The 24,552-nt window shown below is 44.6% G+C and overlaps 1 protein-coding gene across 1 annotated transcript in view; it reads left to right on the forward strand.

Annotated features, from left to right (window-relative positions):
* The window catches only part of srrm4 (serine/arginine repetitive matrix 4), a 352,241-nt gene that overhangs the window by 115,479 nt on the left and 212,210 nt on the right, over nt 1–24,552 (forward strand). The window lies entirely within an intron of this gene.

Here is a 24,552-nt window from a genome sequence, read left to right on the forward strand (position 1 = left end):
GTGCTAACATGCTCAAATCAAATGGATCCAGGAGCCATAGAGCTTTTTAACCTAGAACCTATATCATTTATATATGATATATGGCAGCATTTCGAATGCTACTTATGATTTTATTTCTGTGACCCCACCTGGCAGGTCATTCCAAACATTTACCACTCTTTGGGTAGAGATTCTTCCGAATATACGCTTTAAATTTACTCAGTTAATTTGAAGTACTATATTCTGGGTTAACCATAGCTGCGCCATTTAATAGTTTATATATCTCTGTGAGGTCCTCCCTTCACTGCCTCTTGCCAGATTACACAGCTAGAGCTCGTAATCCTTTCTGATAGGTCCTGTCCTTTACACTTAGCATTTACCTGGTTACTCTTCTCTGCACCCTCTCCAATGCATGTATTTGTTTTCTATAGCATGCTGTGTGAAACTGAACACAATGGGCAGAATTTTGTGCTGCCCTTGGAGGTGGGCATGGAGATGAAAGGGTAAACAAAATGGCAGGGGGCACCATTCCCAATGTTGCCTGGGCCCCCTACCATTTTGTCCGGGGCGGTGAAGGCCAAAAACAGCCTTCCGGCCTCAGGCCAATTGAAGCCCTTAAGTGGCCAATTAATGGCCTCTTCCCACCTCCACCTCAATTTTGTGGAAGGTGGAAGGGCCTGCTGTAGCGGGGAGATGCCAGATAAAGCATGGTAGCTTCCTATTGGGGTCAGGGAGGACCCTCCTTTGGGGGCAATCCAGGAACCCTGGAGGGCCCCCTGGCAGCAATTGTTGCCCCCCCAGGAAGACCCCCCGTCATCACCAACTAATTCCCCTCCCCCACCCTGTTGCTGGGGCCTGCCTGACTGGCTCTGGCGACCCCAACCCCACTTACCCCTCCCAGGGTTTTCTGCTCTCTTTTCTGCAGTACTGGCAGTGGCCACTGCTCCTGGTGGTGCTGCCAGTACTGCAAACCTGCCAGCAGCTCTGGAGGCGGGAGCTAATCCCTTAAAATGATGTCCTCCATTAAATAGCAATAGGGGTCCAACAGAGGGCCGTGGCGGGTTCTCCTCCCTGCCTTCCAGTCCGCTATCAGGACCCCTATCGCTGGAATAAAATCTGGCCCAATATTCCAAATATGATTTTAGTATAAACTCAGGTAACTTGTATTTTCAAGATTTGGTGACAAATTTCCAGCATTCTAATTGTTTTCTTCATCACTTTGTTCATTGTTCAGATATTGAAAGTGACACGTTTACCATTGCTTATTTCCAGATTCTTTGCCAAGTCTCCTTCTTGTGTTCCGTTCATAGAATTATACAGCACAGAAGGAGACCAATTGGCCCATCATGGCCCACGATTTAAATAAAAATTGAAGCTCAAGGAATAGCATCCAATCGGATCAAAATTGTCCAAAGGACAGAAAAAAGAGAAATGTGTTAAATGGTTGTTTTAACAAAAAAAGTGGCGGCACAGTGGCACAGTGGCTAGCATCGCAGCCTCACAGCTCCAGGGTTCCGGGTTCGGTTCTGGGTACTGCCTGTATGATGTTTGCAAGTTCTCCCTGTGACCGTGTGGGTCTTCGCCGGGTGCTCCAGTTTCCTCCCACAGCCAAAGACTTGTAGGTGATAGGTAAATTGACTGTTGTAAATTGCCCCTAGTGTAGCTAGGTGGTAGGGAATATAGGATTACTGTAGGGTTAGTATAAATGGGTGGTTGTTGGTCGGCACAGACTCGGTGGGCCGAAGGGCCTGTTTAAGTGCTGTCTCTCGAAATAAAAAATGTCTGTGCTGGCTCTTTGAAAGAGCTGTCCAATTAGTTTCACTCCTGTGCTCTTTCCCTAGAGTGCTCTAGGCTGTATGTTTTTCAGTATGTTCATCAGCATTGTCAGTTCATGAACTTTTCATTGTTGCTCCTTTACTGCAGTATCACACAAATTGCATAGGGTCAGCATTTTGGGCTTTTCCTTCCAAGGTTGGGAAATGGAAGTCGGAACCTTTTCCGTGTCTCAAACATGTCCCTCGGGAGAAGCAGTCACCAGCCCCGATCTTGACAGGGACGTCCCCTTAATTGGCCTGGAGACGGTTTGGTGGCCAATTAGCAGTCATGTAGGTGAGTATGGAGGTGGAACTGTTCAAGTGTGGGCCTGATTTAAGCAGACCATGGCAGCCATTACTATGGCTGCAATTTCACTCCTGTACCTTCCATTTGGACTCATAAATGTCTCAGGAGAAGCAGATGCCTGGAAGCCAGGGCAGGGCAGCCCCTCCATTCGCAGATGCTGGCCTGAAGGTACTCCTCAGGTTGCAAGGGAGAGGATGGAAGTTCTCTTCCCAGAAGGTGGCAGGAGGAGGCCACCCACCAAGTCTAGGCAGGCCTGGATAGAGATAGCTCAGCAGTAGGAGTGTGGTGCGCAGAAACTGGATCCAGTGTAAAAGGAGGTTTAATGACCTGATATGCTCTGGCAAGGTGAGTGAAACCCCCAATCCTCAGGACAGGCCTCTGGTTATTCACCCTCCAGCAGACACACCAGCTGAGAAACCTGAGGGTATATTTTGCTCCTGAACATGGGAGGAGTGTGTGCCCAGGGCACTTACTGACCCCTCAGAATGGCTCAGAGCCATAGTGCTATTAAGGACCTGCCAGCACTGAAACATGCAGCTTCTAATGAATAGCAGCAACTGGCATTGTCCATAAAGGCCAGCATTGTCTTATCTCACTCTCTTTAGTCCTCGCAGGAGACACAGGCTCATAATGCCCAAGAGAGGGCCCAGACGGGAGGAGGGGTTCTCTAACTACACATTATTACAGCCAGTGAGGAGGGATCCATGGACATCACCAGGGTTGTGGACCACGAGGAGGTTAGGCAAGGCGAGATGGGCATTTGTGGTGGAGATGGTGATTAGAGAGTGCCAGAGCATTTGTGCATTGCACTCCACCCTGTCTGACTGAGCTGCATTGGGAAGCCGCAGCACATGCAGAGGCTTGTGCTCATAATCTTTTCTTGTGTTTCCCACAGGTGCAAATGTCAAGGTAATAAGACCTCACCATCACTGGACCAAGTGCAGCCACAGCACTGCTCAGGCCAAGCACCATCACACCTTTCACGCGCATGCTCACCAGCGCAGAAAGTCACCTCGGTGGATCATATACGGTAAGATAATGTGGCACTGGGTGATGAGCACTGCACTAGTGTGCAGGAGGAGACGCCAGAGGCAGAGGCAGCTGTGGGCAGTCCACCTCGGAGGCTGAGGATAGACACAGCCCTGCTCAGCAGGGCACAGATGCAGGGTCTCAGGAGTCATGGGAAAGGAGACTCTACCTAAACTAGCAGCAGCCGACATGTTCCTGCATGTCAGAGTTCCCTGAGGCAGTGAGCAGTCATGGGCTGAGAATGGAGGAATCCATCCAGCTTGTATGTGCCACCATGGCTCAGGGCTTTGAGCCCATGAGTTCCTCCAATGAGAGTGTGGCCAACCTCATGAACAGACGTATGTGGCAGCATTTGGAGTACATTCAGGAACTGTGCCCTGATGTTCACAGAATGCATGCCACACTATATAGCCTTGACAGGTCAGTGGCGCTGATGGCAAAGGGATGCCAGTTGTACCCAGCTGGTGGCCCCTGCCAGCTATCTGGAGCACCAGCCAAGGGCTGATGTAGTGATTAAGGAGGATGAGGGTGCCATCCCTCACAGGGCAACATCATCATCATCGGCCCCCTTGGCCTTTCTGACAGAGGGAGCATCAGTGCAGCAGGGCCCACTGACAGAGGCTGCCCCCCACAGTGATGCAGGTACAGAGCTTTTGAAGGTGCTCCCACGCACACCTCCATGATGAGAACGACTGCCACTTGCATCTCAGCCACAGGCAGAAACAAATGAGCAGGCTGCCACCACGTCTTCCGAAGCCACAAGAAGACCGTGTAGAAATGGCCACGCCAAAGGCCATCACGTCGAGCAGAGCACTGAGTGGTCAATAGGATGTCTTCTACCTGCAACTGTGCACTGATTTCCTTTATGAGGACCATATAAATACTGACCTGAAGCCAGACCTGTGAACGTCCTTTCATTAATGGCAATGGTGAAGGAGAGCAAGGGCCTGTCTACGTTGATGGTGATGGGCAGATGTGCATCCTTCATTGGCGGTAAGAGATTCCATGTTCCAGGCTGTGTCTTCAATGGAGGTGTTAGCACAGGAGATCAGAGTGAGTTCCAGATTAAGTCGTACATCCTGGGTCAGAGGGGCTCAGTCGAAACAAGCCTGAATCAGATGATCCCTGATATTAGTGGCATCCTGACGGGACTCATGAACTCTGCACCAGGCCCTGCCACCTCCATGTGCAGCCGGGGAACCTCAAGTGTTCCGCATCTTCCCCCTCCGCTTCCTCTTCCTCCTTCTCTTCCATGTCCTGTTCATCCTCTTCCTCTGATCAGTTGTGTCACCCCAGGCCTCAATCTCTTCAAGATCCGCACCTCACTGGAGAGACATGTTATGGACTGCACAACAGACCACTATAACGAGGATGACCCTTGAAGGAGTGCACTGCAGTGTGCCACCCGACCGGTCCAGGCACCGAAACCGCATCTACAGGAGCCCAATGGCCTGCTCAATGGTGGTCCTAGTGAGCAGATGGCTTCAGTTGTACTGCCTCTGTGCCTCTGTGTCTGGCTGTCCAGAGGGGTGAGTAGTCATTCCTTCAAGGGATATCCCTTGTCCCCTAGGATCCATCCATGGCATTTGTGGGGTGAAGTGAAGAGCTGCAACAGCCTGGACTGTCAGAGGATGAAGGAGTTATGGCAGCTGCCAGGAAAGCGAGTGCACACATGCAGGAAGGTCTGATGTGGTCACAGACTAGCTGAACATTGAGGGAGTGGAAGCGTTTCCTGTTGATGAACCTGAAGGGCCAGTCACTGGGTGCCTTGATGGCCACATAGGTGCAAGCGATGATGCCCTGCACCTGGGTGAATCTAGCGATGGAGGCGAAACCCACTGCCCTCTCAGCCTGTGAGGCTGCATCTGTCTGGAATTGGATTTACTGTCCAGCTCTCGCAAATAGGGCATAAGTGGCCTGCAAGATGCAGTGGTGTACAGCCGTTTGTGAAATGCCAGCAAGGTCTGCAGCTGATCCTTGGTAGAAGCCAGAAGCAAAGATGTTCAAGGCCACAGTGACTTTGACAGCTACTGACAGGGCATGGCATCCAGTGCTGTGAGGTGTGAGGTCTTGGGCCTTGGAGGGTTGCAGTCTCCTGTGGCAGTGGTTCTCGGTGATCTCCAGATTGCGATGGTTCCTATGCTGAGCGCATAGCCTCCATGAACCGCCTGACCCATGTCCCTCTCCTCTACCCTCCTGATGCCCAGGGCTTTATGCTTCTTGTGGAGTGTATTGCTTATCATTGACACTGGACCCAAAATCTGAGAGTTGTGCCTCCAATGCCAGCTGCTGTCTTCCTTGTGCTCAGGTGGCCCCCTCAATTCTGTTTGACAGCCTTTCCCCCTCCTCGTATTCCCCCACGATGCCAGGAGGGTTACAAACCCAGCACTGGCCAAGCACTTACTGCCCACTCTTCCTGCGACCTGCTCTGACCCGATGGCACCCTTGTGCCAATGACTGACTCCACCCCTGCACAATTCATCCTTTCATGGGGCCCACCTAATTTCCTGGGATGGCCATGACTGGCTCCTGAATGTGTGTCCACCTCCTTTCACCTGGCAAGACAGCACATGCAGCCCATTTGCTTCCGTCAAAATCAGAACATGCCCTTTAATGAGCTCTCAATGAGCTCTTTAACAATGTTAATTGCTGTTATTAATGGATCAGGCAGGATTTTAGGGCCACCTTCTCCCTACCCTGGTGAAACTTGACAGCACGGGAAACCAGCACACCGGCCAGCACTGGTATTTTCATCCCCCGCCCACCTCTGTTCCCACTTCCAGTGGGACCTGAACATTCAGCACTTTGTCTATAGACCTTCTGCTTCTGTGTGTACTGTCAGCAAGATGCTTCTCACAATGCATCTTGCAGAATATCTTGTCAGCACACTGCCAATTGTATATTCTTATGTGCTAGAATGAGCTGTCATACGGAGTTTAGTCTATATACTTATGCATGTCCTGACAGCTGATGGTAGTTGGGTGCAATTCACCACAAGCTCCATGCATTACATTCGCAGGTGTCCATCCAAAAGTCTAGGAGAACTCAATGGGAGAGGCAGAATTGACAGTCTCCTAACTGTAATGGTAAATGAAGATAATATGCCTCGAAAGTAACCCCAGAATGATTGGGTATAAAATCCTAAATTGATGGAAACAATAAGCCCACCAGAGCTGAAAATATCTAAATGATCTCTCACACCATTTCTGCTGTCAGCACCTGCTGCACTTTGGGACATTTTAAAAATTTGCCAGTAAACCATAAATCCATTGTAAGATTGCAAAGAATTCAATACAAAGCAACACCAGATTTCAGCTTCTTTATTTCATGAATATGTTGACTTATATATAATCCCCAGTTTTCATTCTGCATTCGGTCATATGCACTGTTAAACATGATTGAGTGCAATCAGGCCCGATGGATTGTACTCCCAACAGACACGCCAACATGTGATATGGACTAATTAGGCTTATCACCATCAATGGAGCATACTCTGCCTCTCACTAGGCAACTCACAAAAAATTCAAAGGTGCCCAGGATATCTCTCATTACAGAGTTTCCTCCGAGAAAACCTCTATATAGTAGACACAAACAGGTGATTACAGGACAGGAAACTGATTGCGAATTCAGTTGGCATAAAGCACAATAACAAAACTGAAGTGGTTCACACAGCTGTCGGATAGCATAAGCTGTGAATTTAGTGAGTTGGTTAATATAATTAAAGGCCAGTGTTTTGCTTACACTGATGCCCAATGATGATTTGACTGAAGCATTGGTAATTGCGACAATCATTGAAAATTTATCAAGCAATAATTCCAAGTTGTTTGCAATGACTGCAATCAGCTCACAAAGTATTGATTTCTATTGAAAATATATTCTAAACAGGTTACAGTTTTTAATTCTGGGTGTTGAATTAGGTTTTAGCGCTGTCTTTCCACCTCCTGACTCCAGATTCAAATCTGGTCTAGGTCAATGAGATCAGAAGTGTCTTCTCTGCTAGCTGTCATGAATTTGGACAGTCACAAGCCATTGCCTACGAGCTGTGAATACATAGCATGACATTGTTCACAGTTAGTAGCTAACTTCGAAAGTTGTGGGAAATGCCACAAAGTTCCTGATCACTCAAAGATTGCTGCAATGGGAAACAGAGCTGTTAAAACTTAAACAGAGGTGATTTAAAGTTGAAGCAAAGTGATGTTGTTGGGACAGTACAAAGAAAGTTTTACTATGTATCTGGTTTGTGTTATACCCGATGTGGGAGTGCTAAATTCTGATACTGAGTGAGCAATGTTTGATTTCCCAATACCTTTTCCAAAAAGAGCGTTGTGAAGTTTGAAGCCACACTTTGAAATGGGAAATTATTTCATAAATGCGAAATACCTTCTTCTTCTTTGGCCTCCTTGTCTCAGGAGACAATGGGTAAGCGCCTGCAGGTGGTCAGTGGTTTATGGAGCAGCGCCTGGAGTGGCTATAAAGGCCACTACTAGAGTGACAGACTCTTCCACAGGTGCTGCAGATAAAATTGGTTGTCAGGGCTGTTTCGCAGTTGGCTCTCCCCTTGTGCTTATGTCTTTTTTCCTGCCAACTGCTAAGTCTCTTCGACTCACCACACTTTAGCCCCGCCTTTATGGCTACCCGCCAGCTCTGGCGATCACTGGCAACTGACTCCCACGACTTGTGATCAATGTCACAGGACTTCATGTCGCGTTTGCAGACGCCTTTAAAGCGGAGACATGGATGGCTAGTGGGTCTGATACCAATGGCGGGCTCGCTGTACAATGTGTCCTTGGGGATCCTGCCATCTTCCATGCGGCTCACATGGTCAAGCCATATCAAGCGCCGCTGACTCAGTAGGGTGTATAAGCTGGGGATGTTGGCCGCCTCGAGGACTTCTGTGTTGGAGAAATGGTCCTGCCACCTGATGCCAAGTATTGTCTTGAGGCAGCGAAGATGGAATGAATTGAGACATCGCTCTTGGCTGACATAAGTTGTCCAGGCCTCGCTGCTGTAGAGCAAGGTACTGAGGACACAGGCTTGATACACTTGGACTTTTGTGTTCCATGTCAGTGCGCCATTTTCCCACACTCTATTGGCCAATCTGGACATAGCAGTGGAAGCCTTTCCCATGTGCTTGTTGATTTCTGCATCGAGAGACAGGTTACTGGTGATAGTTGAGCCTAGGTAGGTGAACTCTTGAACCACTCCCAGAGCGTGGTCACCAATATTGATGGATGGAGCATTACTGATGTCCTGCCCCATGATGTTCATTTTCTTGAGGCTGATGGTTAGGCCAAATTCGTTGCAGGCAGCCGCAAACCTGTCGATGAGATTCTGCAGACACTCTTCAGTGTGAGATGTTAATGCAGCATCGTCAGCAAAGAGAAGTTCCCTGATTTCCGTACTTTGGTCTTCGCTCTTAGACGGGCAAGGTTGAATAACCTGCCACCTGATCTTGTGTGGAGGAAAATTCCTTCTTCTGAAGATTTGAATGCATGTGAGAGCAGCAGGGAGAAGAAAATCCCAAACAGTGTAGTTTCACACCACTCAGGATAGGAAAGGAGTCTGATGAGGCGCCGCTATGCTGAATTGTGCCTTTCATATTGTCATGGAATGAGGTGATGATACTTAGTAGCTTTGGTGGGCATACGATCTTTTCTAGTAGTCTGAAGAGACCACGTCTGTTGACGAGGTCAAGGGCTTTGGTGAGATCAATAAACGCAACGTAGAGGGGCATCTGTTGTTCGCGGCATTTCTCCTGTATCTGACGAAGGGAGAACAGCATGTCAATGGTGGATCTCTCTGCTCGAAAGCCACACTGTGCCTCAGGATAGACACGCTCAGCCAGCTTCTGGAGCCTGTTTAAAGTGACTCGAGCGAAGACTTTCTGCACTATGCTGAGCAGGGAGATTCCACGGTAGTTGTTGCAGTCACCGCGGTCACCTTTGTTTTTATAGAGGGTGATGATATTGGCATCGTGCATGTCCTGTGGTATTGCACCCTCATCCCAGCACAGGCAAAGCAGTTCGTAGAGTGCTGAGAGAATAGCAGGCTTAGCATTCTTAATTATTTCAGGGGTAATGCTGTCCTTCCCAGGGGCTTTTCCGCTGGCTAGAGAATCAATGGCATTACTGAGTTCCGATTTTGTTGGCTGTACGTCCAGCTCATCCATGACTGGTAGAGGCTGGGCTGCATTGAGGGCAGTCTCAGTGACAACATTCTCCCTGGACTACAGTTCTAGGTAGTGCTCAACCCAGCGGTCCATTTGCTTGCGTTGGTCAGTGATTGTGTCCCCTGATTTAGATTTGAGGGGGGCGATCTTCTTGATGGATGGCCCAAAAGCTCTCTTAATGCCATCATACATTCCTCTGATGTTTCCGGTGTCTGAGGCCAGCTGAATATGACTGCATAGGTGTTGCCAGTAGTCATTTGCGCAGCGCCTGGCTGTTCTTTGTGCAGCGCTTCTGGCTGCGAAATACCTAAACATTTCAAAAGAACTGTATAATTTCCTCAAATCTCCTATCCCCTCCTTCACCTGCTGCCAAAGAGCTACAAAGTTTTTTCCTCACCTTCCCAAACAATCAATCACTGGATCTTCCTGAGCAGCATTGATTTATTCCAAAAATAAAAGCACAGCTTACATGCTTGACCACCTCCTGTATTATGCTCCAAGTATTGTATGTCATCATGCTTTCATTCTTTTCGGGAAAAATATATTGACCTGGAGTTTCCACTAAGTTGTGCATTTTTTCAGCGCAATTCACCTGAAATTGGCCAAAGCATCGCAAAGGATAGCTGAATTTCTGCTATCTTTTGTGCCATTTAAAAAACATTGTGCTAGAAGCTGGCCTCTTCCACAAAACTGGCCATGCCGACAAATTGAATTAATTACCATTGTGATTTTCTGCTAATTGCGCTTGTTTCCAGGCCTTCCGGGAGTCTCTTCAAATTCAGCTAGTTCTTTTGGGCTTGAGGATACTAATCGGCACATTTTAAAAGCTTATGAATATGAGTTTTTCTTAATTTACTGCAAAACTGACTACTGTACATTGTCAGGCAAACCGCCCCCCACCTACCAAGACTGAGGCGCCCATTATTTCGCCACATGAACATTAAAACTTAAAATTGCAAGTCCCTGACTGGAAAGACATTTTTGTGTAGTAACTTGCAGTGTTGGAACAAAAGGGGTCCAGTTGTTGCTTCCCCAATACACAGAAGAAGTGGTCAAAGCCAGTTTTAGTCACATGACTAACTGGCTGGAGGTTTTTTGAATTTGAACTTCCAACAACGGATTTGAACTCAGACAAAGCTGTGTGCTCATGGAGTAAAGATCTCTCCTGGAACTGAAGCAATAATTACAGCCTCTCCTGTCTGCCTGCCTCCATCTTTTCCCCACAGAACTGAATCTTGTGAAAACACATGAAACTCAAAGAGAGAAAGGTTTCCTACGTGAACAAGGTTTTAAGAAGACTACTGGGCCCCAATGAAATGCAAGACCATATCTTCAATCAAGGACACAGCAAGCTCGAGAAACAGTAACAAGATATTGCCTCTAACTGTTCTACTTATCTTTTCTTCTGCTCTTTTCTGTCCCTATTTGCATGTGTGGATCATGTGTGCATGCTGGCATGGGCGCGTTGTATATCCATAGGCATGAACCTCATTAGAGTTTAATTTTAAGTTTTAATAAAATTTCATCTTTCTTCTTTAAACCTGAGAAAGCCTGTGTAAATTGGTTATTGTCTTATAATTGGAAAACTGTGAACAAGGATTCACAAAAAGGGGAGCTCAAAACACAATGTGTTTAAAATTAAACCCTGTTACAATAAGACCAGGTGAAGATAGTAATAAACCCCTAGACACCTTTCGCACCTGGTCGTAACAACATCAATGTAACTGGCAAATGATACTGTATAGACTTTTAAAGCCACTTTCAGTTATTTACAATCAGGTTACTCACTGGCAGTAGACTATCTTTTGTGATAAACCTATTTTCAGCTGAATTAATCAAACTGCATCAGGTTGTACTACTGTTACATATACCAAGGAAGATTTTTTAAAGAGCACGTTTAAAAAAATGATTACATTCTAAACCGCTACTCGATTATGCTGGATCATGGCAGATTTTACAGACGGCAGTTATGCCAATGAGTTTGTGTGGGAACTTGAGGGGAAAAAAACACTCAAAACTCACGCAATTTTGGGGGCAATTTGTGGAAACTCTGCCCCATTACCTTACACAATTTCATCATTTGATTATGATTGAACAACAACAATGAACTGCATGCACTACTAATGCAGTAATTGAACATAAACTATCTGATTGAATGATTTGATCTGATCGTGACAGCTTTCATTTGTATCTGGGAAGTGTCAGCTAGAGCTCAGCCAGGCAGTAAGTTGCTTCATAGGCTATGTATAGTCAAACACATACCTGATTGTGCTTACAATTTAATGTATTAAATCATTTCCAACTTGTTCCCAAAGATAGAATTCTTGATCCATTCATTCTCGCTCTAATAAAAAAACTTTAATCAAGTAGAAAACTTTCCCTGATTATCTCTTGCACCACACCAAATAAAATCAATCGATTCCCACGTTTCATTGAGAAATAAAAATATACTTTGGAAATCCAAACACTTTACCTCTGTGTAAAATATGGATTTGTGTGAATCCTCTTTGGCTATGGTTGTACACATGGAATTGATGAATAAATAGTCGAATGGGCGAAGGAGCAAATCTATCAACATCCAGTTGGGAACCACACTTTAGAAAGGATAGTAAGGCATTAGAGAGGGTGCAGAAAAGATTCATGAAAATGGTTCCAGGGATGAGGAACTTCAGTTTCATGGATAGATTGGAAAAGCAAGGGCTGTTCTCCTTGGAGAACAGAAGGTTGAAAGGAGATTTGAGAGAGATGTTCAAAATTATGAGGGGTCTAGACAGTGTAGATAGGGAGAAGCTGTTCCCATTCATGGGAGGATCGAGAATCAGAGGACACCGAGTTAAGGTGATTGGCAAAAGAAGCAATGGCAGCATGAGGATAAACATTTTACACAGCGTGTGGTTAGGATCTGGAATGCACTGCCTGAGAGAGTGGTGGAGGCAGATTCAATCGTGGCTTTCAAAAGAGAATTAGCTAATTATCTGGAGAGAAAAAATGTGCAGAGCTACAGGGAAAAGATGGGGCAGTGGGCTATATGAGTTGAACTTGCAGGGACATGATGGACCGAATGGCCTCCTTCAGTGCTGTAACCATTCTATGCTTCTATGAAGTCCTGAACCAAGAAGACAATTCTTGGCAAACCAGTTAGGATTTGACAATATTTTGGCAAACTTCCCTGCTGTGTGAAACCACATGCATCTGGAATTTTAAATATTCAAATTTCAAAGCAATGCTTAAAAAAAGCGAATCCCTCTAACCTGTAACAGCAAGTCTGACAAGTTGGTTTTGTAACAACAGTAGCATTGCACAATGTACTGTTTTGCTGCTGAGATGAAACTGTGTTTATGTTGGGCCTAACCCTTTGCAGCAATTGGGCTTTGTTGCTTCAAATGGACACACCCTTGATGTCAATTACTCTTGGTGAGGGAGATTTGTCAAGTGCTAGTAAATTTCCCAGCTCCAGGTGAAAAAGAAACCAACATGAAATGACTGCCATTCTTTCTTTTTCGATAATGTTCACAATGACGCATGACATCTTAAATGTGACAGGCACTTGCTAGATGCACAGTTTTTACATTTATATTAGCACACCCCTGGGGCATTGCTTACCAGTCAGAGAATATGCTGAAGTGTCATGTCTAAAGTGTGATGGCCAAGGTGTGACAGGAGGTAAGTATGATACTCACAGAAAGTGCACAGTATGTGCAAGACTTCATTTTTTTACTCTAGATATTAAGGACTAGGTGACAATGGATAAGAATTCTGTGTGGGTGAAATGGACCCAGAGTGATTTGGCAGCCAATCTTTTACCTGACTCGATCCTCTTTCCACCGAAGTTCACAGAATGACAGTTCCAACTCTTTGTGAAGATTTGTTTTCTAGTCTCACTGTCACTTTTACTTGGCAATATTTTCCAAGACAACGGAAAATCAAAACAGGTGTGGTGAAAAATTGGCTGCCATTTCACTACCAGCCCATTTCATATTAACAAGGACCGATTTAGTTTAGTTTAGTTTTAGTTTAGAGATACAGCACTGAAACAGGCCCTTCGGCCCACCGAGTCTGTGCCGACCATCAACCACCCACTTACACTAACCCTACACTAATTCCATATTCCTACCACATCCCCACCTGTCCCTATATTTCCCTACCACCTACCTATACTAGGGGCAATTTATAATGGCCAATTAACCTATCAACCTGCAAGTCTTTGGCATATGGGAGGAAACCGGAGCACCCGGAGGAAACCCACGCAGACACAGGAAGGCAGTACCCAGAATTGAACCCGGGTCGCTGGAGCTGTGAGGCTGCGGCCCCCTTCCTCTCTGGAACTGTTTCAAACGCACTTCAGAATGATGGGAAGAAAGTCTTTTCTTTCTATTGGCTGCAAGTGTCTAATTGTAATTTTAAAAAAAGTCAGTTCAGTTCTTGGTGAACATGAATCCAAAGAACAAAATTGCTTATAATTTAGCACTCGCTCATAGAGGATTACTAGTGTGCAAAATAAATGTCTCACATTAGGTGGATTCTGCACTAAAAGGTAAGGCAAATTAGGGGAATATTTTCTCTGCTGGTTATATTTATATGTGTTGCTGATTTTGTTTCAATGATTTTTTTCCCCGATTAGTAAGCATTGGAAATCTTTTTGAGCAAAATGGAGGAGGCTTTAGTATACACCTAGATATGTTTTGTTTGCAGTATTTGACTTAAAAAGTGCTTAATGTTGGCAGAGTCACCTGGATGGAAGACCCACTCCAGAAACTTGAGCACATAATTAAAAATTACACTTCAGTACAGCACTGAGGAACTACTGTACTGTCGAAGGTGCCATCTTTCAGTTGAGACATTAAACAGAGTTCGTATTTGCTCTAAAATATTCCATGGCCAATTGAAGAGGAGCAGAGAGTTCTCTTGGTAGCCTGGCCAATACTTATCCCACAATGAATACTATCAACTAGATTATCTGATGATTTAACTCATTGCTGTTTGTGGAACCTGGCAGGGTGCAAATTGTCTGCCTTGTTTCATCACCTCACAACACTGACTGCACTCCAAAAGTACGTCATCAGCTGTAAAACACTTTGTGATGTCCTGAGGTTGTAAAAGGTGCTATATAAATGCAAGTTCTTTCTTCAAAGTGGAAAACTTTCTCTATTCTTCTGCACAGACATCTTGAGTTTCAAGCAAACGATATTTTAAAATGAATCTCTCTTCAATAGCTCATTGAAGGATGACTATTGCGATCAATTTGGAAGCAGCAAAAATTCAAATGGTCCAATTTAAATTCAAATAATCACAGTTCAAGGCTGCCAGAGAAATTTTCTCCATACTGCAATGCGAAATGAACACTTCATATACATAGACCTGCTAGACCATGGAAATGGATACTTCAGACAGTTAGAAAAAATTGACATACTGCATTCCTTGGCAAGAGAATCAGATTTAGTTTACATGAAAATCGGCCTAGTGTGACTTCCTAGATGGGAAAAAAGTACTAAGTTTTAGAATTTATCAATAAAGTCCCCAACTATAAATTCCTCAATTTAGTTGCAGAATTGGTCTTTGAATTCTAAATCTTAGCATTTTGCTCCATCAAGGAAGTTGTATTGGCAATAATACATAGAATCATTCTATACATAGACAGGGCGAAGTGATCCCACAACTAACGGATCAGATGTAAGCCCTACAGTCCTGCTACATCCAGTCGTGAATGGTGGTGGATAATTAAACAACTAACAGGAGGAGGAGGTGCTACAAACATCCCCATCGTCAATGATGGGGGAGCCCAGCACATCAGCCCAAAAGACAAGACAGAAGCATTTGCATTCATCTTCAGCCAGAAGTGCCGAGTGGATGATCCATCTTGGCCTCCTCCTGAGGTTCCCAGCATCATAGATGCCAGTCTTCAGCCAATCCGATTCATTCCTCGTGATATCAAGGAATGGCTGAAGGCACTGGATATTGCAAAGGCTATGGGCCCTGACAAATTTTCGGCAATAGTACTGAAGACCTGTGCTCCAGAACTAGCCGCACCCCTAACCAAGCTGTTCCAGTAGAGCTACAACACTGGCACCTTCCCGGCAATGTGGAAAATTGCCCAGGTATGTCCTGCACACAAAAAGCAGGGCAAACCCAAGCCGGCCAATTACTGCCCTATCAGTATACTCCCAATCATCAGCAAGGTGATGGAAGGGGATGTCGACAGTGCTATCAAGCAGCACTCGCTCAGCAATAACCTGCTCACTGATGCTCAGTTTGGGTTCTGCCAGGGCCATTCAGCTCCTGACCTCATTATAGCCTTGGTCCAAACAAGGACAAAAGAACTGAACTCCAGAGGTGAGGTGAGAGTGACTGCCCTTGACATCAGGGTAGCATATGATAAAGTATGGCATCAAGGAGCCCAAACAAAACTGGAGTCAATGGGAATCAGGAGGAAAACTCTCCGCTGCTTGGAGTCATATCTAGTACAAAGGAAGATGGTTGTGGTTGTTGTAGGTCAATCATCTCAGTCCCAGGACATCACTGCAGGAGTTCCTCAGGGTAGTGTCCTAGGCCCAACCCTCTTCAGCTGCTTCATCAATGACCTTCCCTCCATCATAAGGTCAGAAGTGGGGATGTTCGCTGATGGTTGCATAATGTTCAGCATCATTCGCGACTCCTCTGAAAATACTGAAGCAGCCCATGTTCAGATGCAGCAAGACCGGACAACATCCAAGCTTGGGCTGATAAGTGACAAGTAACATTTGTACCACACGAGTGCCAAGCAATGACCATCTCCAACAAGAAAGAATCTAAGCATCTCCCCTTGACACTCAATGGCATTACCATCGCTGAATCCCCCACTATCAATATTCTGCAGGTGACCATTGACCAGAAACTTAACTGGACCAGCCACATAAATGCTGTGCCTACAAGCGCAAGTCAGAGGCTGCGAATTCTGTGGCTAGTAACTCACCTCCTGACTCCCCAAAGCCTGTCCACCATCTACAAAGCACAAGTCAGGAGTGTGATGGAATAGTCTCCACTTGCCTGGATGGGTGCAGCTCCAACAACACTCATGAAGCTCGACAAAGCAGCCTGCTTGATTGGCACCCCATCCCCCACCTTCAACATTCACTCCCTCCACCACCGATGCACAGTGGCTGCAGTGTGTACCATATACAAGATGCACTGCAGGAACTCACCAAGGCTCCTTCGGCAGCACCTTCTAAACCCGCAACCTCTCCCACCTAGAAGGATAAGTGCAGCAGATGCATGGGAACACCACCACCTGCAGGTTCTCCTCTAAGCCACACACCATCCTGACTTAGAAATATATCACTGTTCCTTCACTGTCGCTGGGTCAAAATCCTGGAACTCCCTTCCTAACAGCACTGTTGGTGTACATACACCCCAAGGACTGCAGCACTGCAGTGGTTCAAGAAGGCAGCTCACCACCACCTTCACAAGGGAAATTAGGTATGGGCAATAAATGCTGGCCTAGTCAGTGATGGCCACATCCCCTGAACGAATAAAAAAAATATTTTGGAAATTGCACTGACGGTGTACAATTAAAAAAATCTCAATGACAAGGATGTAGAGTGAAAGTATAGTAATTGACAGTGTCAGGTAAAAATACAGCTTAATGGACACTGACTATGCTGAGACTCAAATCCACAAAGGACCACGCAGATAAATTTTCTACTGTTTTGTCTCAATTCAGGCATCATCTTTCCCTACAAAAGTATTCCCTCACCAAAAAATGAAACATGACATGTTATTCAACCTCTGTTAGTTGATTAGGATGTATGGTTTGTTACAATAAATAGTTGTCTTGTGTGTTAGCTATGGTTCAGTTGGTAGTGCTTCTTCCTCTGAGTCAGAAGGTTGTGGGTTTAAGTCCCACCCCAGGATTTCAGTCCAAAAATCAAGTTTGATATTCTGGTGCAATAGTGAGGGAGTGTGCTGTATTGTTGGGGGTGCTGTCTTTCAGATGAGAGTTTAAACTGAGGCCCATCTGCCTATTCAGATTGATGTAAAAGATCCCATGGCATTATTGTTGAAGAAGAGCAGGGGAGTTATTCCTGATGGCCTGCTTAATATTTATCCCACAATCAACATCACAAAATCAGATTACCTAGTCATTATCACACTGCTGTTTGTGGGAGCTTGTTGTGTACAAATTGGCTGCTGTGTTTCCTACATTACAAGAGTGACTACACTTCAAAAGTACTTTATTGGCTGTAAAATACTTTGAGATGTCCTGTGGACATGGAAGGTGCTATATAAGTGCAAATTTTTATCTCTTTATTCTTTTCACTGATACACCTGTATTTTTGCAGCCTCTGAGATTTTTATGTATGACTGCTGTACTCATGCAGAAAATCATAGTGCGGCTGGCAAGTGTAGAAATCTGTGGGGTGTCACGCCAATAGGAACAAACCTAAAAGATTGGGATTCCTTCTTTAAGATATGTGCAGAGATTAATACTGTGGCATCAATGAAGGGAAGCTCACTTGATCATTTGAGTATTGCATTATCACACCATAGGATTTCTCAAGATGATTATTTTCTGTCCCAGGGAAGTTGATAACTAGTAATTTCATCATATAGTGTTTCAGGAAATTTGCAGCCAGCTGCAGTGACAGAGATATCTTATTTATCAACTCCACAGCTGGATAAGAGTTCAGTGAGGTCAATATCACTGTAAATTTCAAGAGAGTAAGCAATGATCATAAACCTTCTTGGCAGTTGCCTTAGTATACAGGAGATATGTATTTACCAATGTGTTTTTTTTTATTTTTGTCCGGTCCTTCTTTTGAAGCAACCCTGCTTACATAGCCTTTTTACTCAATGTACCAATCTCACTAATGCTGCATGCTCAGATAATTTTAGTTGAGATTACTGACCTATTTGTTAAGATATTCTTAGATCTGTACAAACTCCTCATAGTTACAAGTTATACAGGGAGAGGACACTCAAATGAATCACCTTAATTCTGCATCCAGAGTCTGATCGCTGGAGGAAAAAAGTTCCATTAACTGAAATAAACCTACCAATTTGATTGCTAGCTTTAGCGCCAACTATGGATATCTAAATATGGTGGCCTGGATCACGGATCAAATAGAAATCACTGTTTTGTCAGACAATGTAATTGTCCCCAGTGAGAAAAATAAGTTAAATAAAAACAGAAAGTTCTGGAAATACGCAGCAGGTCTGGCAGCAAGTGTGGTGGGAGAAGCAGAGTTAACGTTTCAGAGCAGTGACCTTTCACCAGAACTGGCAAAGGTTAGAAATGTAATAGGTTTTAAGCAAGTGAAGCGGGTGTGGGGAGGGGGGAAGAGAACAAAAGGGAAGGTGTGTGAAAGGGCAGAGGGAAGCAGAGATTAAATGACAAAGATGTCATGGGACGAAGGCAAAGGGAGTGCTAATGGCGTGGTGAAAGACAAAACATTAGTCCAGAGAGAGTGTTAATGACAGAATAATGAACAACCCTGTCCAAAAGCACAAACATGAAAAACTAAGTTTAAAGCAGGCACGTGGTTAAAAAATAAAATAAAATAAAATAAAACTAAATTAAATTAAATTAAATTAAATAACATTAAATAAAAGAAAAGAAAAGAAAATAATAATAAAAAAGGCCAGTCATGCTTAGAGGTTACTGAACTCAATGTTGAGCCCGGAAGGCTGTAGAGTGCCTAATCGGAAAATGTTCCTCGAGCTTGCATTGATGTTCACTAGAACACTGCAGCAGGCCAAGATAGAAATGTGGATGTGGCAACAGAGTGGTTCATTGAAATGGCAAGCAACTGGAAGCTCGGGGTCATGCTTGCGGACTGAGCGGAAGTTACTTGGTGCATAGGACACAAAACCTATTTTACGGGGCACTTTTTATTTAAGACCACAATGACCTGACTTGCCAGCTGATGAATGAAGTAGAGTGGAAGTGGCCATTGTACTGTTAAAATCCATCGAGGAGGCAACACACTCTGCAATGTAGCTTGTGGCTATTTCACAGCCGAGAAAGGCTGAACATCCTAGGGTACCGCTATACTGCAGCTGCCAGTCTCAGAACTAGCATCAGTATAATGCAATACTCAGTTAGCAGAACCAGGTTGTGCCATGCCTCACTGAGTTCAGCAACAGAACTCTTGTCTTAACCTACTCCCTGGGTGACTCATTTTTAATGTTTGGACAGTACAGGAAGAAGCTTCCACTTTCTCGCACAATAAAAAGACTGAAATTCTATTCCATCTAAACAGTCCAACGAACTGATTGTTCGAAAAATAGAATCATAAAATGGTTACAGCACAGAAGGAGGCCATTTGCCTCATCCAGTCTGCACCAGCTCTCTGCAAAAGCAATTCAGCAAGTCCTGCTCCCCCGCCCTTTTCCTTAACCCTGCACATTGTTCTCTCTTCAGTTGCTTATCCAATTCCCTTTTGAAAGCCACACTTGAATCTGCCTCCACCACCCTCTGAGGGAGTGCATTCCAGATCCTGACCACTCGCTGTGTAAAAAAATGTTTCCTTTGGTTCTTTTGCCAATCACCTTAAATATGTGTCCTCTACTTCTCAACCCCTCCACCAAAGGGAATTGTCTGTCTCTATCGATTCTGTCCAGACCCCTCCTGACCCCTCATATCTTCGCACCAGGCTGAAGTTATACTTCAGTTATAGTGGTGGCCAACAGGTGAAAGATTGCTTACTGCAGGCTGACTCACAACTCTTATTTCAGTGTGTATATAAATCATATTGCGAATTTGACTCTGAAGTTACACTGTCCCCACATGTGCATCAGTACCTACTCAAAACCGATATATGCCAAAGTAAAAGTGACAATTTAACTGTTCTCCCCTCTCACAAGAACCATAAGCTCAAGTGCACTTTACTGTTGTCCCATATGAATGCTGGCTTTTTTTCATTATTTATATGATACTGTTAACAGTAACCAGTAACAAGTCCATTAAAAATCTGCCCTGATGTGACGATATTATTATGAGCTCCATGCCCCTGCAGGAAGCAACCCACTAGGACTTCACTTGGCTCTGGTTTGGCTCACACCAGCCTTTTAAAACTTATTTGAGAGAATAGAGATAAACGCATTTAGGGCTGGACCAGAATACAGGATCTCTCTTTAATTCTGTGGAAGTTATCTGATATATTTATGGCAAAACAAGAAACAATCAAGTTGCCAAATGGCTGATTGATTCATGCACCAATACTGGGAGTCGGTAATGGTGAAAGAACTAGTACCTGCTCAGCAAGTTGGGTTTGATTGCCTCCTAGCAGTTGCAATTATTTTATGATATTGTAGAGGTTAGTTGCATTTCTAATGAAACTTGCATTAGATTCTGAAGTGTAAATCTGATTTTTTTTAAATAAAAATGTGGAATTTTCAAACTCCCACCAGAAATCACACATTATAACTTCTACAGTTTGCTTTGGACCTATTAAAACAAATTAGATCTTGGTTCTACCACAGTGAATAAAGACCCCTTCAGAAGACTCTGCAGAGTATCATAAAAAGTCAGGCCATCTAGAAGAAAAACAATGTGAATAAATATGGTGCAGGCATATATAAATACTCTGTGCTCCTGGCTTTTATTTCACTTATAAAAGAAGCCAAATAGCTTAGTAATCACCTCCAGCATGTATTTATCATCATGTACTGAACTAGTCTACTGTAAAGCAACAAAATCTACATTTTGTGACTAAAATACAAATAGAGCATTTTAGAAATTGGTCAGCTTATGACAATGTTTATGTACATTTTGCTTTGCGTCTTGTGCTCGAGTGAAACTTAAACAACATCACGTCTTGGAGTCCATTAGAAGAAGCATTTATTTTGTTTCAAAATATGAGTACAGTTATCACACAAAACTTACATGGACAGAAACTTTACCCTCCCAGAGTTTATAGTCACTGTACGTTCGAGATATATTAGAGTTCATCTTCTGCCCACAATTAAATTGGTCCAAGTGAAATAGAATCATAGAATCACAGAATGGTTATAGCACAGAAGAAGGCCATTCAGCCTGTGGAGCCCATGCCAGCATTCTATAAGAGTAATATTAGTTAGTCCCACTCCCCACTCTTTCCCCTTAGTAGTAGGACCCATTGGTGTTGTAACTGTCAATTCTTGGTAAGTAGTCGGTTAGACCATTGCCTTTTCATGTTTGGTAAACTCCAAGTGTCTCATTAATGAAAGAAAGCATTGCGTTGCTAGTGTACTGGGTGAGGGAGGAATGAAGGGGAGGAAGGGGAAGGTATGTGTTATTCTGCCTTCAGAATGGCCACAAAGGTAGCCTGGTTCTGTGCTGGAGCTACTTTGAGGTCATCTTTCAAATACTAACATTTCCACTGAAAACCTAATCCGATAAAAACAATTCAGGAATTTTCAGCCCGAGTTGAAAGTTACGAATAACTTATGAAGTAAAGACCCTCACAGACCAGCTTTACTAGGGTTATGACAGAAATGTTATGAAATGGAAACTACTGAACTCTCTATTTTTCAGCTGCTTTCAAGTTTTCCATTTGTGAGCCCATCTCAAGGGGAATCTTGCCCAAATGACAGTCAAGCCAGGATTCAATTTTAACCTTTGCAATGTGAGTGTAAAGTCCTGCAGGTTGAGCTGCTGCGCTACTTTCCAGTGAATGATTTTGAATAAATCACAGAGCCCTTTGCAATACATGCTGAAAAGAAGTTAGGTATCAACTGTCAGATCAGCGCTGTGACCAACAGCACTTTGGCTCTTCAATTTTATCTGGTGTGCAATTTCTTTGTTCTTAATAAACCAAAATAAAGGATCAAGGTTTGTAGTGCAGGACCGACCAAGGTTGAAAAGAGTGGACAAGAAGATAACCAAGTCGGGAAGTAGAGATGAAGTGGCACCAAGTTTGTATTGTAAAAGCCTAAAGAGTGCGAGTGGATTTTGAGGCCCTGGGAAAGAATGAGTTAGGATGGAAGACTGAGCAAGGAGTCCTGACTTCAACATGATTACAGTGAAAAGGAACAGCATTTAAGATAGTGAATTGTAGCTCAGGTAAACAAGTACAAAATACAATCAAAAAGGCTAATAAAATTTTGGCCTCCGAGATATCTGCACTCCTCCAATTCTGGCCTCCTGAGCATCTCCAATTTTAATCGCTCCACCATTGGCAGCTGTGCCTTCAGCTGCCTAGGCCCTAAACTCTGGAATTCCCTGCCTATACCTGTCCCCCTCTCTACCTCTCTTTCCTCTTTTAATTCTCTCTCTTCTCTTTGGCCTCCTTGTCTCGGGAGACAATGGGTAAGCGCCTGGAGGTGGCTATAAAGGCCAATACTAGAGTGACAGACTCTTCCACAGGTGCTGCAGGTAAAATTGGTTGTCAGGGCTGTTACACAGTTGGCTCTCCCCTTGCGCTTCTGTCTTTTTTCCTACCAACTGCTAAGTCTCTTCGACTCGCCACACTTTAGCCCCGCCTTTATGGCTGTCCGCCAGCTCTGGCGATCGCTGGCAACGCACTCCCACGACTTGTGATCAATGTCACAGGACATCATGTCTCATTTGCAGACGTCTTTAAAGCGGAGACATGGACGGCCGGTGGGTCTGATACCAGTGGCGAGCTCGCTGTACAATGTGTCCTTGGGGATCCTGCCATCTTCCATGCGGCTCACATGGCCAAGCCATCTCAAGCACCGCTGACTCAGTAGGGTGTATAAGCTGGGGATGTTGGCCGCCTCGAGGACTTCTGTGTTGGAGATACGGTCCTGCCACCTGATGCCAAGGATTCTCTGGAGGCAGCGAAGATGGAATGAATTGGGACATCGCTGTTGGCTGACATACGTTGTCCAAGCCTCGCTGCCGTAGAGCAAGGTACTGAAGACACAGGTTTGATATACTCGGACCTTTGTGTTCTGTGTCAGTGCGCCATTTTCCCACACTCTCTTGGCCAGTCTGGACATAGCAGTGGAAGCCTTTCCCATGCGCTTGTTGATTTCTGCATCTAGAGACAGGTTACTGGTGATAGTTGAGCCTAGGTAGGTGAACTCTTGAACCACTTCCAGAGCGTGGTCGCCGATATTGATAGATGGAGCATTTCTGACGTCCTGTCCCATGATGTTCATTCTCTTGAGGCTGATGGTTAGGCCAAATGGTTGGCCTCTTTTAATACGTTCCTTAAAACCTTCCTCTTTAACTGAGCTTTTGGTCATCTAGCCTAATATCTCCTTGTGTGGCTCAGAGCCAAACTTTGTTTTATAACACTTCTGTGAAGTGCAGTAGGATGTTTTATTACATTAAAGGCACCATATAAATACAAGTTGTTTTTGTTATTTATCTCAATGAAGCTGGAATACAAAGAGAAGAAAGTTATCCTTCAACTGCAGAGAACCTTAGTCAGACCCCATCTCGAGGTCTGCATTCCATTCCAGGCTCTGCATCAAAAAGGATATATTGACCTTGGGAGGAGCTACATTGCAGATTCACCAGAATGATACTGGGATTAAAAGGTTAAATTATGAGGACAGGTGGTATAAACATGACTGGTGTTCCCTGGAGTATAGATGAGCAAAGTGTTTAAAATAATAAAAGGATTTGATAAGGTAGATCAGGAGAAATGATTTTTTTTCTGGTGGGGGAATCCAGAACCAATGGGTATAATCTTAAATTAGAGCTAGGCAATTCAGTAGTGAAATCAGGAAATACATCTTCGCATAAAGGGTAGTAGAAATCTGGAACTCTCTCTCTCCCAAAAGGCTGTGGATGCTTTGACAATTGAAGCTTTAAGACTGAGATTGGTAGATCGCAACGAAGTCAATAAAAAGGAATGAAACCGGACGCACCACCCAGCATCGACCTAGGCACTGGAAACGACAACGGCAAACCCAGCCCTGTCGACTCTCAAAGTCCTCCTTACTAACATCTGGGGCATGTGCCAAAGTTGGGAGAGCTGTCCCACAGACTAGTCAAGCAACAGCCTGACATAGTCATACTCACGGAATCATACCTGACAGACAATGTCCCAGACACTGTCATCACCATCCCCGGGTATGTCCTGTCCCACCAGCAGGAGAGACCTACCAGAGGTGGCGGCACAGTGTTATACAGTAGGGAGGGAGTTGCCCTGGGAGTCCTCAACATCGACTCCGGACCCCATGAAGTCTCATGGCATCAGATCAAACATGGACAAGGAAACTTCCTACTGATTACCACCTGCCGCTCTCCCTCAGCTGATGAGTCAGTACTCCTCTGTGTTGAACAGCACATGGAGGAAGCATTGAGGGTGGCGAGGGCACAG

The sequence above is a fragment of the Heterodontus francisci genome, chromosome 23 (assembly GCF_036365525.1).
Source record: "Heterodontus francisci isolate sHetFra1 chromosome 23, sHetFra1.hap1, whole genome shotgun sequence".
Classification (NCBI taxonomy): Eukaryota; Metazoa; Chordata; class Chondrichthyes; order Heterodontiformes; family Heterodontidae; genus Heterodontus; species Heterodontus francisci.